This window comes from Bos indicus, chromosome 1 (genome assembly GCF_029378745.1).
Source record: "Bos indicus isolate NIAB-ARS_2022 breed Sahiwal x Tharparkar chromosome 1, NIAB-ARS_B.indTharparkar_mat_pri_1.0, whole genome shotgun sequence".
Taxonomy (NCBI): domain Eukaryota; kingdom Metazoa; phylum Chordata; class Mammalia; order Artiodactyla; family Bovidae; genus Bos; species Bos indicus.
This window is the reverse complement of record NC_091760.1, coordinates 67,402,697-67,411,830: the sequence shown is the minus strand read 5'-3', so window position 1 is coordinate 67,411,830 and position 9,134 is coordinate 67,402,697.

Here is a 9,134-nt window from a genome sequence, read left to right as displayed (position 1 = left end):
GTGTTCCTGTCTGCCTATCCATCCATCCATCTCCTCGTCTATATACTTGTCATGTGGATCAGATACCATATCAGAGCCCTTTCTAGGGAGGACTCTGGCTCATAGCTCCCACTTACAGAGCACTCCTTGGTAGCTCACTTTATACCATGCTGATTGGACCAGGGCTGAGCGATTGACCCAAGAACTGGCAAACCTTAAGCTAGCCAGTGTCCTGTGACAAGTCCTAGAACAAAAAGTTGATCAGGACAATCAAATTCTTCAAGGCTCTGAACTGATAAATACTGAGAAAATGATGTACTTAGCAGTGGGAGGTGAAGCTTGAAGGAGAGTGGTGATGAGGTACAACAGGGGCCAGGAAAGCCCACTGTTCTGAAAAAGCAGGGGCCCCACGTGGCTCAGTGGTAAAGAACCCGTCTGTCAATGCAGGAGACACCGGAGACAGAGGTTTGATCCCTGGGTCAGGAAGATCTCCTGGAGGAGGAAATGGCAACCCACTCCAGTATTCTTGCCTGGAGATTCCCATGGACAGAGGAACCTGGTGGACTACAGTCCAAGAGTTGCAAAGAGTCGAACATGACAGCACACACACGTATGAGGATGCACGCCATGAAGCGGAGAAAAGGATACAAAATAGAAGAGAGAATGTCAGTTGGAGCTGGCAGAAAGGTGGACAGAAACAGAGAAGCAGAGAGCTTGGGGAATAGCTGAGACCCATGAGTGATCAGCCCCTAGAGTAAAAACCCACCATCACAGCTTCTCAGTTCCTTAGAGCTGCCTTGGATCCCGGTTCTGGCTGTGAGATCCGTTTATATTCGGGTCCCTCTTCTCCATGAGACCATGAGAAAATGCCTGGTTGATTGGCATTTTCTAGATTTCTCGGTAGATGCATCTTTATGATAAATCCCCACATGACATTAAAAAGTTCTTTTGAACCAAAGGAGTCTATCAAGAACATTTCCAGTCAGTCAGTGGCCAAGCAGTATCTTCTTGTTTAAATAGTCCGTTGACATTAGGATATTTTTCTTCATCCAATCAATACTTCATCAAACTGTTGTTGAGAGCACCATGGATGTGCTGGATAGCCTCTTGGGAGAAACTCCCCATGGTGTCTGAACTTCAGTTCCAGCAAGGAAAGATCAGATTAGCTTCCAGGTTGAGTTTTGGCTTTTAAATGAGACACATGCCAGAAATTGATCAATACACTCCCTTAAGTAAGTAAAGCAATCCTGTTTTCCAGGAAAGAACAGGGTAGGCATTGACTACAACCCTGGGTAGCCTCATGCCCTCTGAATCTTCAGTTGACCCAATACATCATTTAACCATGTCTATGGCAGAGAATTCTGGAAATGCCTGACAGATAGCTGGGGTTGAGGCCCTCACCTTTGAAGGCAAGAGTGCATTCTCTCAGTCTCTTTCTTTGGGGTTAGGGAAAATAATTCTCACCATAAAGAACAAATTCTTTAAAAAAAAAAAAAAAGAACAAATTCTTTCTCCCAGATTCCACTTCAAATTTGGCAGGGCAAATGTTTCAGAAATGTAATTTTTTTCCTTTGCTTGCTGTGGTATTGCTAAGAGAAGACATGTCGTTTGGGGGGAAAATCTGATCCTTTATTTGGATAAGGCCTTTAATGAAATGGCCAACCAACTTTTGAACACCCTTTCCATCAACAGTTTATCCAGTTTTAGGTCTCTTTTCCTTTTTGTTACTCTGGGAATCCCAACAATTTTGGAGGAATAAATCTACTTGCTCAAGTACCACCTCCTTAGCCTTTAAATAAGCCACTCCCTTTTCACAAAATCATCTATGTTAAAGCTGATTTTAAACTATTACAGTTGAATACTTTTAAACCAATTTGCAAATTATTATGATACATTTAAATGTGGAGCAATGTATTTTCCTTTCTTTTATATTGATCTTCATTGGAGTTTTACAATGTTGTGTTAATTTCTGTGGGACAGCAAAGTGAATCAGCTGTACATATACACATATCCCCTCTTTTATGGATTTCCTTCCAATTTAGGTCACCACAGATCATTGAGTAGAGTTCCCTGTGCTATATAGTATGTTCTCATTAGTTATCTATTTTATTTGTTGTTGTTGTTCAGTTGCTAAGTCGTGTCCAACTCTTTGGGACCCCATGGACTGAAGCACGCCAGGCTTTCCTGTCCTTCATTATCACCCAGAGTTCGCTCAAACTCATGCCCATTGGGTTGGTGATGCCTTCCAACATCTCATCCTCTGTTGTCCCCTTCTTCTCCTGCCCTCAGTCTTTCCCAGCATCAGGTTCTTTTCTAATGAGTTATCTCTTCGCATCAGGTAGCCAAAGTATTGGAACTTCAGCTTCAATGTCAGTCCTTCCAATGAATATTCAGTACTGATTTCTTTAGGATTGACTGGTTTGATCTCCTTGCTGTCCAAGGGACTCTGAAGAGTCTTCTCCAACACCACAGTTCTAAAGCATCAATTCTTCCAGGCTCAGCCTTCTTTATGGTCCAATTCTCACATCTGTATGTGACTACTGGAAAAACCATAGCTTTGACTATATGGACCTTTGTCTGCAAAGTGATGTCTCTGCTTTTTAATATGCTGTTTAGTTTCATCATAGCTTTTTTTTTCGAGGAGCAAGCATCTTTCAATTTCATGGCTGCAGTCACTGTCCACAGTGATTTTGGAGCCCAAGAAGATAAAGTCTGTCACTGTTCCCATTGTTTCCCCCATTTATTTGCTATAAAGTGATGTGCAGACATTACTTTGCCAACAAAGGTCCGTCTAGTCCAGGCAATGGTATTTCCAGTGGTCATGTATGGATGTGAGAGTTGGACTGTGAAGAAAGCTGAGCGCTGAAGAATTGATGCTTTTGAACTGTGGTGTTGGAGAAGACTCTGGTGAGTCCCTTGGACTGCAAGGAGATCCAACCAGTCCTTTCTGAAGGAGATCAGCCCTGGGTGTTCTTTGGAAGGAATGATGCTAAAGCTGAAACTCCTGTACTTTGGCCACCTGATGCAAAGAGTTGACTCATTGGAAAAGACCCTGATGCTGGGAGGGATTGGGGGCAGGAGAAGAAGGGGATGACAGAGGATGAGATGGCTGGATGACATCACTGACTTGATGGATGTGAGTCTGAGTGAACTCCAGGAGTTGGTGATGGACAGGGAGGCCTGGCGTGCTGCGATTCATGGGGTTGCAAATAGTCGGACACGACTGAGCGACTGAACTGAACTGAACTGATGTAACTGGATGCCGTGATCTTAGCTTTTTGAATGTTCAGTTTTAAGCCAGCTTTTTCACTCTCCTCTTTCACCTTTATCAAGAGGCTCTTTATTTGCTCTTCGCTTTCTGCCATAAGGGTGGTGTCATCTGCATATTAGAGGTTGCTGATATTTCTCCCTGCAATCTAGAAATCTGCTCTCTGGGCTGGTGGCTGCACTGGCTCTACCTCTCTTTCCCTGGCTCAGGAGCTAGCAGCCAGTTGCGACAGTGGTGGGGGCTGGGCCATGGGCTGCACACAACCGCTCACTGCCTCAGCGTGGGCAGCCCAGCCAGTCCCCAGGCGGCAGCTCACATATGGCTAAGCCCAAGCAGCCTGCCTGTGGGGCTCCTGCTCCTGCACTATCCACCAATAAAAGGGAATAAACTGTATCTATTTTATACATAGTATCAATAGTGTATACATGTGAATCCCAGTTTTCAAATTCATCCCACCCGGCTTTCCCCAAAATGTATTTTTCAACATTTCGTGAATAAAAAATTATTTTCATACTATTTTTATTTTACCTGGCTTAGACAGATTTGGATCACACTCCCCTCTGCACCTCCCCCTCCCCCACAAGACTTATGGGATCTTAGTTCCCCAACCAGGGGTGGCTTGTGTCCTTGGCAATGAAAGCACAGAGTCTTAAACACTGGACTGCCAGGGAGATCCCTGGGTCACACTTTCCATTTTCAATTCTATTAAGGCAGGTACTTCAGTTAAACCATTTTCTCTTTTCCTTTATAGCATAGAAGTATTCAACCCTAACTAACATTAGAATCACTTCAACTGTTTTCCAGAGATTCTTATTTACTTGGTCTGCAGTGGGACTCCAACGTAGATTTTTTTTTTAATTTATAAATTAAGTGGTTCTAATATGTAGGCAAGATTGAGAATCACTGCACATATTACTTGATCTTCTTTCCTACTTATTCCTATTTATTATTATGTTCTCTTTAACATAGAGTCTACCTAACCAGCAACATGATATATGTATCCATTTACTCCAGTTTTTTTTTCTAATTTTATTTTATTTTTAAACTTTACATAATTGTATTAGTTTTGCCAAATATCAAAATGAATCCGCCTCCATTTACTCCAGTTTTTAATTTCTGACAGTGAAGTGCAATAATTGTCTTTGCATAGATTCTGTGCGTCCTTCATTAGACTAATTCTTACTTTTTAAAATTTTTATTTATTTATTTGGTTAGTTTTATTTTTGGCTGCACTGGGTCTTCGCTGCCGTGCAGGCTTTTCTCTACTGGTGGCGAGCAGGGGCTGCTCTCTAGTTGCAATGCTTGGCTTCTTGTTGCAATGGCTGTCTTGTTGCAGAGCACAGGCTCTAGGCACACAGGCTTCAGTAGTTGTGGCGCACGGGCCTAATTGCTCCAAGGCGTGTGGGATCTTCCCAGACGAGGGATCGGTCTGGTGTCTCCTGCATTGCAAGGAGGATTCTTACCTCTGGACCACCAGGGAAGCCCCTAGGCCAATTCTTAAACCGGTGGTATAGGCTTTCTATACCAAGATCAGGATAAAGCAAAAATAAATCTAATAAATCTGATTATGGAGTTTCAAATATCTTTGATCAGCTCTTCTGTGTATATAGCTATAGATATTTGTGTCCTTGTTTTCACTGTTCAGAAAATGATTCTTATTATTAGGCAGGTAGAATCATCTGTGGTAACCCTGTTACCTAAGAGCCCTGTGGCATTAATACTAGCCAGGCAGTGGAGATCTTTTAGTTCATTTATTGAACTAAATCTCTATGTAGTAAGAGCTGAAAGCAAAGGAATAGGACAGTTTCCTTATCCAGAAGCATTTAGAGTTGTCAGTGGTTACCAAAAAAAAAAATCGCTGTATTTCAAGTTCTCTCGAACCTCCTTCAGGGTCAGAAGAACTAAGCAAATGAATTCTAAGCTTGTCTTAGTGAAGTGTAGGGATTAAGAGTATTGGTCCTGGAGGCAAACAGCCTGGGATTTTATCCTTACTTTACTTACTAGCCATGAGGCTGTGGGCAAGTAACTTAACCTCTGTATGCTCAGTCTCTGTAAAGGGGAGAAAATAATAATAGTTACCTTATGAGGTTGTTATAAGAATTAAATGAATTATATGTGGAAAGTCTTTAGGGCTCTGGCATATAATAAGCACTTAATACATACTATATTATTATCTGGGGGTGGGGGATTGGCGAGTGGCACTAGCTGAGTAGTGAGCAGAGTGCAGAACACACTGGGAGACATTATTCAGGGCATCTTTATAACAAATACCCTCGTCTCTTTCCCCCTCTTCCTTTTTCTTTTTTCTCCCTCTCATCTCTCTCACTTCTTCCCCTCTCTTTCCTAAACAATTCAGTCCAAAATCCATTAGATAACGCCAAGGAAGGATTACAATGAATAGTTGTATGTCAATAAAGTAGAATATATACATGAAATAGAAAAATTTCTAGAAAGACATAATACTAAAATAAACTCAGGAAGAAATAGTCAGTCTAAATAGATCTATAACAAGTAGAGAGATTCTATTAGTAATCAAAAACTTGCCACAGAGAAAAGCCCAGGCCCAGACAACGTCACTGCTGAATTCTACCAATCATTTAAAGAAGACTTGATACTAATTTCACATAAATTCTTCCAAAAAATAAGAGAGGAACACTTTCCAACTCATTCTATGAGACCAGTATTATCTAGATACCAAAACCAAAGCCATCAGAAGAAACCCACAGACCAGTATCTTTTAAGAATTCAGAAGCAGAAGTCCTAAACAAAATACTGGCAAACCAAATATAGCGTGTAAGAAAGAATTGTACACTATGACCACATGAAATGCATTTCAGAATGCAAAGCTGACTTAACATTCTCAAATCAATTAATGTAACATACTGTATCAGTAGAATAAAAAGACAAAACCACATTGTCATCTCTAGAGGCAAGGAAAAAAGCATCTGACAAAATCTGATGTCCTTTCATCATAAAAAACACAACATATTAGAGAATATCCTCAACTTGATAAAGTGTGTCTACAAAAACCCCTTAGATAACATCATACTTAATGGTAATAGACTGGATGTTTTCCCCGAAAGGTCGAACAAGACAGGGATATTCATTCTCACCACTTCTACTCAACTTTGGAGATTCTAGCAAGTACAATTAGGTACTTAATTAAAATAAAAGGTATCCAATTTGGAAAGGAAGAAGTAAAACTATCTTTCTTTGTGGATGATGTGATCTTGAAGTATATGAAAATCCTAAGGTATCTACCAACAAACAAGTTCAGCAAGTTTGAAGATTTCAAGACCAGTACATAAAAATTAATTGTATTTTTTATACTTGTACAACTAAAAACAAATATGAAATTAAGAGAACAATTCCATTTACAATAGCATCCATAGAATAAATTTAACAAAAAGAAGTATAAAACATATACTCTGAAAACTATAAAACATTCTCAAAAGATATTAAAGAAAGTATAAATAATTGGAGAAGCATCCTTATTTGTGTATTGGTAGGTTTAACATTGTTAAAATTGCACTACTCCCCAAATTGATCTACAGATTCAACACAATTCCTATCAGAATCCTAGCTGACTTTTTTGTAGAAATGTATAAGCTGATTCTAAAATTCATATGGAAGTTCAAAAGATCCAGGGGAACAAAAACATTCTTGAAAAAGAAGAACAAAGTTGGAGAACTCAGCACTTGTTGATTTCAAAACTTACTGCTGCTGCTGCTGCTAAGTCACGTCAGTCTTGTCTGACTCTGCGTGACAAAGCAACAATAATCGAGAAAGTGTGGTGCTGGCATGAGATATACATGTAAATTAGTGAAACAGAATTAAGGTCCAGAAATGAACTCATGTGACTGTAATCAGCTAGTTTTCAACAAGGACACCAAGACTAATGTGGGAAAGAATAATCTTTTCAACACGTCATGCTGCAAAAATTAGATAATCATATGCAAAAGAATGAAATGGAATCCTTACATCATACTATTAATACTTATAAAATTAACTCAAAAGGATCAAAGACTCAAATTAAAAGCTAAAACAACACAACTCTCAGAGGAAAACAGGAGAAAATCATCATGAACTTGAGTTTGACAAAGGATCCTTAGATATGACACCAAATGCAAAAGCAACAAAAGAAAACAAAGATAATTTGAATTTCATTAAAATTAAAGTCTTTTGTGCTTTAAAGAACACTATCAAGAAGTGCAAAGATGGGACTTCCCTGGTGGTCCAGTGGCTAAGACTCCATGCTCCCAAGGAGGGGGCCCAGGTTCAGTCTCTGGTCAGGGAACTAAATCCCACATGCTGCAACTAAGGGTTTGCATGCTGCAGAGATGGTCACCTCAGCTAAGACCCAGTGCAGTCAAATAATAAATAAATACATAAATAGATATTTTAAAAGATTACTTATAAAAAAGGAGTGCAAAGACAACAAGAAAATTGAGAGAAAGTGTTTGCAAATTATATATCTGGTAAGGTACCTAGAGCCAGACATCCTGGAATGTGAAGTCAAGTGGGCCTTAGAAAGCATCACTACAAACAAGGCTAGTGGAGGTGATGGAATTCCAGTTGAGCTCTTTCAAATCCTGAAAGATGATGCTGTGAAAGTGCTGCACTCAATATGCCAGCACATTTGGAAAACTCAGCAGTGGCCACAGGACTGGAAAAGGTCAGTTTTCATTCCAGTCCCAAAGAAAGGCAATGCCAAAGAATGCTCAAACTACTGCACAATTGCACTCATCTCACACCAAGCCAGGCTTCAGCAATACGTGAACTGCAAACTTGCAGATGTTCAAGCTGGTTTTAGAAAAGGCAGAGGAACCAGAGATCAAATTGCCAACATCCGCTGGATCATAGAAAAAGCAAGAGAGTTCCAGAAAAACATCTCTTTCTGCTTTACTGACTATGCCAAAGCCTTTGACTGTGTGGATCACAATGAACTGTGGAAAATTCTTCAAGAGATGGGAATACTAGACCACCTGACCTGCCTCTTGAGAAACCTATATGCAAGTCAGGAAGCAACAGTTAAAACTGGACATGGAACAACAGACTGTTTCCAAAGAGGAAAAGGAGTATGTCAAGGCTGTATATTGTCACCCTGCTTATTTAACTTCTATGCAGAGTACATCAAGAGAAACGCTGGGCTGGAGGAAGCACAAGCTGGAATCAAGATTGCTAGGAGAAATATCAATAACCTCAGATATACAGATGACACCACCCTTATGGCAGAAAGTGAAGAGGAACTAAAAAGCCTCTTGATGAGAGTGAAAGAGGAGAGTGAAAAAGTTGGCTTAAAGCTCAACATTCAGAAAACTAAGATCATGGCATCTGGTCCCATCACTTCATGGGAAATAAATGGGGAAACAGTGGAAACAGTGTCAGACTTTATCTTTTTGGGCTCCAAAATCACTGCAGATGGTGACTGCAGTCATGAAATTAAAAGATGCTTAGTCCTTGGAAGAAGAGTTATGACTAACCTAGATAGCACATTCAAAAGCAGAGACATTATTTTACCAACAAAGGTCCATCTAGTCAAGGCTATGGTTTTTCCAGTGGTCATGGACGGATGTGAGAGTTGGACTGTGAAGAAAGCTGAGCACCGAAGAATTGATGCTTTTGAACTGTGGTGTTGGAGAAGACTCTTGAGAGTCCCTTGGACTGCAAGGAGATCCAACCAGTCCACTTGAAAGGAGATCAGCCCTGGGTGTTCTTTGGAAGGAAAGATGCTAAAGCTGTAACTCCAGTACTTTGGCCACCTCTTGCAAAGAGTTGACTCATTGGAAAAGACCCTGATGCTGGGAGGGATTGGGGGCAGGAGGAGAAGGGGACGACAGAGGATGAGATGGCTGGATGGCATCCCCGACTCAATGGACGTGAGTTT